General features: G+C 45.4%; 1 protein-coding gene across 1 annotated transcript in view; it reads right to left on the minus strand.

Annotated features, from left to right (window-relative positions):
- Ei24 (EI24 autophagy associated transmembrane protein) overlaps positions 1-3,066 on the minus strand; it is a 23,460-nt gene extending 20,394 nt beyond the window's left edge. Inside the window, exon 1 of the mRNA XM_059267626.1 lies at positions 2,958-3,066. The gene's annotated coding sequence lies outside the window, so the exon portion shown is untranslated. The remainder of the gene's footprint in view (positions 1-2,957) is intronic.
- Positions 3,067-7,808: the final 4,742 nt, after the last annotated feature.

Below are 7,808 nucleotides of genomic sequence, written 5' to 3' on the forward strand. Positions count from 1 at the left end.
CTCACATCATGGCACATTCACATGCATGTTCACACAAACATGTAATTAATAAGTGTTGGGGAAAAAAGAATTATAACTCAGCAATAGAGTGCTTGTACGGCATGTTCAATTCCCAACATCAAAGAAAAAATTTTAAAAAATAGAGACAGGCCTGACGGTGCAGTCCTATAATCCCAGCTACTTGGCAGGCTAAGGCAGGCTCACGAGTTCAAAGTCTGCATAAACTGAATTCAAAGCCAACCTGAGTAACTTAATGAAATCTAGTCTCAAAAACAAAACAAAGGTTGGGGATACAGTTCACTGGTAGAGAGCCCACCTAGTATACCTGAGGCTCTGAGTTCTGAGTTCAGTCCCTAGTACTGAAAGGACAAGAGAGTTCATACCACCAACAGTCTTTTTTCTGTTTGTTTTGTTCTTCGAGACAGGTTCGCCACCCTGCTTATAAATAATCTTAAAATACTAGTCTCTCATTTCATTTCTTTAAAGTGAATTCTAAAGTGAATGGAAAAATTACTTGCAAAAATGTAAGAATTCAGCTGGGCGGTGGTGGCGCACGCCTTTAATCCCAGCACTCAGGAGGCAGAGCCAGGTGGATCTCTGTGAGTTCCAGGCCAGCCTGGTCTACAGAGTGAGATCCAGGACAGGCTCCAAAGCTACATAGAGAAACCCTGTCTCGAAAAACCAAAAAAAAGTAAGAATTCAGGATTTTAATGTTCTCAAGCCCCACTAAATCAAGCTGAGAATCTCCAATTTAAGAGATAACAACCTTGCCGGGCGGTGGTGGCACACGCCTTTAATCCCAGCACTCGGGAGGCAGAGCCAGGCGGATCTCTGTGAGTTCGAGGCCGGCCTGGGCTACCAAGTGAGTTCCAGGAGAGGCACAAAGCTACACAGAGAAACCCTGTATCGAAAAACCAAAAAAAGAAAAAAAAAAAAAAAAGAGAGAGATAACAACCTTACTACATTAATTTCACAGGCAGCTTGTAAAAAATTCAACTTCAAAACATAAAGGATACTCTCCTTGACCTCGGCCACCTCATCAAGTAGCACCACACTGACCCAACTGGACTAATGCCACTCAGAACTGGACGAACAGGGAGTGTGCAATCAGAAGGCTACCTTCACAACACCATGTACATCACCTGCTCCTTAGGTCAAATCCTAGCCAGATGTGCTCAACTGGAAAAGTTTCTAAGGTTAAGAAACATCTGTTATTACACTCCTCCCTCCTAAAAAAAAAAAAAAAATTATATGTGTGTGTGTGTGTGTGTGTGTGTGTGTGTGTAGTGGAGGCCCACAAAGGTTTCCTAGTAAGATCTGAACTTGCTTTACCCTGTAGGGCTGCATAAGGGGATGGATTGACCACATGCATGGTTTGGAAGGGTCTGTACTTGGCTGTGCTGGGGGGGGGGGGTGTCTTTTGCTCCACTCCTTGACATTCCTTTAAAAGGCTCTTTAGAAGAGACAGAAGGGGCCGGGGGATAACGATCCAGGCCCTCCCGAGCAATCCTGTGTTTCTGTCTCTCTCTCCTCTACTCTTCTAAGTATTTCTCACTTCTCCTTCCTCAAGAGTACCCTGGAGTAAAATGCTTGCCTCAGAGTTTCTAACATGTGTTCCCTAGCAGACAGTGTTCTAAGAGTTGTGGTAAAAGCAGTCCATGGCCAGGAGAACAGTAAATGTCTAATGATGGGCAAGACACTGTGTGAAGACTACCATAGATACACCCTCTTAACCAATGACTTTCTCATCTACAAATAAAGGGTAGTAAAATTCTTCACAAGGTTTTTGAGGATGGAGTACAACACAAAGCTGAAAATTCTGTATAAATGTAATCCTATTAAAGAATGCACCCAATTTGAGGTTTGGGGAAACTCATTAGTTGGTCTAGTTTTCTGCCAGAGCCCAGTCAGGGAACTTCAAACATGTCTATCCTAGCTCAGAACCACTATGTTATTTGACCCCTGGCAGATTAATACCCAGCTTCTGCATGTACCAACCAGCAAAGGACTTACTGACCAAAACAGAGCCTTTGAAGAGCAGGCCATTTCAATTCTACACTGTGGGCCTAACATCTTTCCTACGGGAGAGAACATTTGGTCTGAACTACCCTGTTTAACAAATTGCTGAGGCATGCAGAAAAATAACCGATCACATTTTGAGACCACACCATTGACAAAGGGCTCCTACAACACGGGGACTCAAGATGTGTCACCTGGTTCACAATATTTGACAGGTGGAGAAGTTAAACGGTTTGTCCAACAGCGAGTGAAAGCCAATTACAGAAAACTTCAGAACTTCAGTGTCCGAAAAGGAGTCCAGGCTTCTTTTTTGCTTAAGCTTTGCAACGAGGATTTTTGTTTAACCCAAGTATCCCATGGACAAATTATCTTTCTTAAACCTTGTAATGCTGCGGGCCACTAAATTCTTGACAGTCTTTAGAACCGATTAAGCATCTACTGAGACATACTCCTGCACTTTCATTTCCGAAGCCACCAAACCCAAGTCCCGGAAGGCAGGAAGCCGGCGTTTCCCACGCCAGGTAGGGAAAAGGTAAACACCCGCACTCATCACCGGGCCGCAGAACGCCTCCTGGGGCCCCGGCAGTGCTCGGTCCCTTCTCTCCCGGAGCTTCTGGGTAACTGGGCTGAGAACCCGTCTTTCTCCCCAGCCACCGCCGCGCACAGGGTGCGGACCACGCTCACCCCGGGTCACCGGAGCTAAAGATAGCCAGCCCCACCGCACCTAGGGAGAGAGAGCCTGGGCGCCGCGCGCCGCAGGGCCTGCCCTCGCCGCCCTTCAGGACCCAGGCCCTGGGGGCCGGGGTCCCTGCCGCAGCCCCCGCCAGAACCTCACCCACCAGCTCTGGCCTGCCAGCCCTCGCTTGCTCCTGGGCCCGGCCGCCCAGGCCCAGGCGTGCAAGCGGCTCGACACCCCGCTTGCCGCGGCCCACACCTACCCCGCAGCCCTGCCGCGGCGGCTCCGGCCCGGGCGCTCGCCCACCGAGGTTCGCCTGCCTCGCGCCCGGCTGCCCGCTCCGCCCCGGCGCTCCCAGAGCCGGGGCTGCGCCCACACTGGGCATGCCCGGGCTGCACGGGGCAGCTGGGAAGTCGGGCGGGCACCCTGCCGGTCGCCGAGCGGGGGCGGGGCCAGCGAGGCAGGGAGGGGCCATCCAGGAGGGGCGTGGCCAGGGAGTCTGGGAATTGTAGTTGGCGGGACGCGAGAGTCTGGCTGTCTCGTCTTGGTTATACAGCTCCAGGCTTCTAGCCCCTGTTGCCACCGCCTCTCTAAACCCCTTCTCACTAATCAACAGTCCTATCCTTTAGCCTCCTCACTCTACCTATGCAGCAATGCTAGTCTTTCTAAAATCCTTTAAGAACAAATGATGGAAACAATAAAATAGGGGTCACCTTGATTAATTTGGAGGCTTTCTATAATTAAAGACTAATAAACCAGGTATGGTGATGCACACACCTGTAGTCCCAGATCTTGGAAAGCTGAGGAGGAGAATTGTTGAGAATTTGAGGCCAGCTTGGGCTATATAGTAAGTACCAGGCTAGGTAAAGCTATATAACAAGAACTCGTCTCAGAAAAACAAAAACAAAGTAACGCAATACAGCAATCGCTTATCATGCTCAAAGTCCTAGGTTCAATTCTCAGCACCGTATACACAGGGTACGGTGGTGCAATCTCAGCACTTGGGAGTTGGAGGCAAGGAGGATCAGAAGTTTGAAGTTATCTTTGACTACATATCAAATTTAAGGCCAGATTTGACTACCTGAGACCTTATCTCAAAAAAACAAAAAAACAAAAACCAAAAAACCACTAAACAGTGCCAAGTTTGCATCAAGATGATTCAGAATATAAACCATCAACCACTTACTTAGGCTGTTTTTAGTGCAAATTCCAATAATGATGGAATGGCTGAGATAAAAACCAAGTAGAGCCGGGCGGTGGTGGCACACGCCTTTAATCCCAGCACTCGGGAGGCAGAGGCAGGCGGATCTTTGTGAGTTCAAGGCCAGCCTGGTCTACAAAGCGAGATCCAGGAAAGGCGCAAAGCTACACAGAGAAACCCTGTCTCGAAAAACCAAAAAAAAAAAAAAAAAAAAAAAAAAAAAAAACCAAGTAGAGATTACTGGATTACTGTTTCCACATCCATCTGCACTGGTCTAATTCTAGCCTAGTTCCACCATTTCTTGGCATGAAACTATAGAGAAAGTCAATTTTACCTTTACATTTTTGGGGGTTTCTCCTCTGGATCTAAGAAATTAAACCAAAAATAACAAGTCAAATATAGGAAAGGCATGCAAGTTATCTAATGAGTTAGTAGTGACTGACACAGAAACCCTGGAAAGGAACTGAAGACAGTTGGGAATGTGTATTAGTCAGGGTTCTCTAGAGAAACAGAACTTATATAATGAATCTATCTACCTATCAATATCGAGATAGATAGACAGACAGACAGATAGATATGGGATTTATTAGAATGACTTAAAGGCTGTGGTCCAGCATATCCAAAAATAGCTGCCTATGAACAGAAAGTCCAAGAATCCAGTAATTGTTCAGTTCACAAGGCTGCATGTCTCAGATGGCCTTCAGTATACACTGAAACCCTGAAAAGTAGGCTCTAATGCCAGTGCCAATGAAGCAACGGACTGGCCAGTGAGAGCAGGAGCAAGCTGGCAAGGAGAGAGCTTCCTTCATCCATGTCCTTTATATAGGCTGCCAGCGGAAGATGTGGCCCAGGTTAAAAGTGGATCTTCCCACTTCAAAAGATCTGGATTAGAAGTGAGTCTCCCCAGGTGGATGGTGGTGGTACACACTTTTAGTCCCAGCACTCAGAAGGCTGAGTTCAAGGCCAGCCTGCTCTATAGAGTGAGTTTCAGGACCACCAGGACTATACAGAGAAACCCTGTCTCGAAATTCCAAATAATAGTAATAATAATAAAAGAAGAGGAAGAAGACGAAATGAGTCTTCCCACTTCAAATGATATAATTAAGAAAAAGTCACTCACAGGGCTTTCATTAATTCCAGATGTAGTCAAGTTAACAATCAAAAATAGCCAACATAGGATGTATATGCTGAAGTGTTAGAGCCCTTGCCAACACTATGAAGGGTGAGCATAAAAAAACCAAGTGTAGCAAAACCCAAATATATATTGTTGGGGTTTTTTGTTGGTTTGCTTTGTATTTTTTTGTTTGTTTGTTTTGTTTTGTTTTTTAAAGACAGGCTTTCTCTGTGTAGCTCTGGTTGTCCTGGAACTTGCCCTGTAGACCAGACTGGCCTCAAACTTAAAGACCTTCCTGTCTCTGCCTCCCCAGTGCTGGGACTAAAGGAGTGTACCACCCAGCCCAAATGTTTCTATACTACATTGTGCAAAGAAAGGCAATGTGGAGACATGGGGTTGCTAAAGAAAAATCACTATTTTAATAAGATTTGTTTTGTATCCAGCCTGTTGGCTTTTACAAAAAAGTCTAGTCAGGGTATACATGCATGCTGGGCTAGGGCTTTATCATTGAGCTAAATTCCCATTCCTTTCAAATTCCTATTCAAGTTACTTTCCTTATGGTCACAGAGCAGCAACTCCCTGCTTTGGGGAGGAAAATAGCACCACTTGGCCTGATAGTGTAGCTCGGTGGTAAAGACCTGACCAGTATGTCTGAGGCTCTCAGTTCAAGAGAGCTCCTTTCCTGGTGCTTTTGCTTCATTTTTAAGTGTTCTTAGCTCAAAATCACCCTTATGGGAAAGTGGCATAATTTAGGGTGGCCTCTTTGATTACTCTCTGAACTATTCTGCCTCATCTAGAAGCCTTTTCTTGCCTATTCCCAACCTCTTCCATGACTCTACATTTCTTTTCACTTCTTGTTTCCTTTTGTCTCTACCAATGCTTAGAGTTGCTAACAGTAGGGCCACCTATAGAATCCAATGCTAGTAACTATAAGCTATTTAGTGTAGCCTCTTACGTGGAGAGAACCTGAAACTCAGATGTCAAGGCCAGTGGCAAAGCAAATACCCAGACCTCTTGGCTCTTCTATCAGTCAGGTTGCTATGGCTACAATCAAACACCATGTCCAAAAGCAACTGGAAGAGGAATTTATTTGACTTCTGTTTTTATGTGACTCTGTCACTGAAGTAAGTCAGGACAGGAACTCAAGGCAAAATCCTGGAGGCAGAAAGTGAAACATGAAGGAACACTGGTTACTGACTTGCTTTCCAAGGCTTGTTTGGCCTGCTCATACCTCCCAGGCCCAGCTGCCCAGGTGTGGCATTGCTCTCAGTGGGCCGGGATCTTCCACATTGATCATTAATCACGAAAATCCCAGCCCTGCAGACATACCTTCAGGCAATCTGCTGGAGGCATATTCTCCATGGGGCCCTCTTCCCAGGTGATTCTCTAGCTTGTATCAAGCTGACAAATTACTAATCAGGATAGCTCTTTTCCAGTTCACTGGACCAATATTCCCTGGCCCACATCCAGGAACCATTCCAGAATAAACTCCCCCTTTGCCCAACATGCTGAAATCTTAGCTTCCCTTTTAAAAGAGGAAACTCAAAGTTCAAATCAGCAAAATGGAGAAGGGAACAAAGCCCCCAGAAGAAGTCCTTGCTGAGCATAGTGGTTGGTACAAACCTGTAATCACAGCACTGGAAAGATCAAGACAGAGGATTCCAAGTTCAAAGCCAGCCTGGGCTATGAGGAGTCCCTGCTTTAAAAAAAAATCCTGATGGTGGTGGTTCAAGACTTTAACCCTTCACTTGAGTGACAGAGGCAGAGGCAAGTGGATCTCTGTGAGTCTGAATCTAGCCTGGTCTATATAGTAAGTTCCAGGCCAGCCAGAGATACACAGTGAGACGCTAATACAAAATAATAATGATAATCATCATCCTTTTGGATTTACATATGGAAAATCTTATGGGGAGAAGATCTTTTGTTTTCTTGTTTGATTCAGCCATGGACAATAATCTCTTCTTTGAAGAAAAATGGATCTGCATCTGGGGATTTCTTCTCAATATTCTATTGTTCTATTTTCATAAGTCTTTTGATCCATTTATCTCACCACTAAGATGGTTATAAACTCTAAACCAGGCGTGTGTGGGCACGCTTGTAATCCCAGCAATCAGGAGGCCCAAGCAGGAGGACTATGGCAAAAGTGAGACCAATCTGGGCTACATAGTTCTTAACCACCATAGGCTACATAGAAAGACTCCGTCTAAAAACACACAAAAAAAATCATGATTAAGAAAGGACATCCTGAGCCGGGCGGTGGTGGCACATGCCTTTAATCCCAGCACTCGGGAGGCAGAGGCAGGCAGATCTCTGTGAGTTCGAGGCCAGCCTGGTCTCCAAAGCGAGTTCCAGGAAAGGCGCAAAACTACACAGAGAAACCCTGTCTCAAAAAAACAAAAACAAAAACAAAAACAAAAAAAAAAAAAAAAAGAAAGGACATCCTACAGAGCGAGTTCCAGGACAGGCTCCAAAGCTACACAGAGAAACCCTATCTTGCTCGAAAAAAGCAACAACAAAAAAAAGACATCTTTTTTTTTTTTTTTACAAATAATTTATTTAATTTTATTTTATGTGCATTGGTATGATTGGTGTCAGATCCACTGGAACTGGGGTTACAGACAGTTGTGAGCTGCTATGGGGGTGCTGGGAATTGAACCCCGGTCCTCTGGAAGAGCAGCCAGTACTTGTAACTACTGAGTCATCTCTCCAGCCCAAGAAGGGACATTTTTTTATTTACTTATTTTTTTATTTTTACATCCTGACCAAAGTTTCCCCTCCCTCCTCTCCTCCCAATCCCT

The sequence above is a fragment of the Peromyscus eremicus genome, chromosome 7 (genome assembly GCF_949786415.1).
Source record: "Peromyscus eremicus chromosome 7, PerEre_H2_v1, whole genome shotgun sequence".
Lineage (NCBI taxonomy): Eukaryota > Metazoa > Chordata > Mammalia > Rodentia > Cricetidae > Peromyscus > Peromyscus eremicus.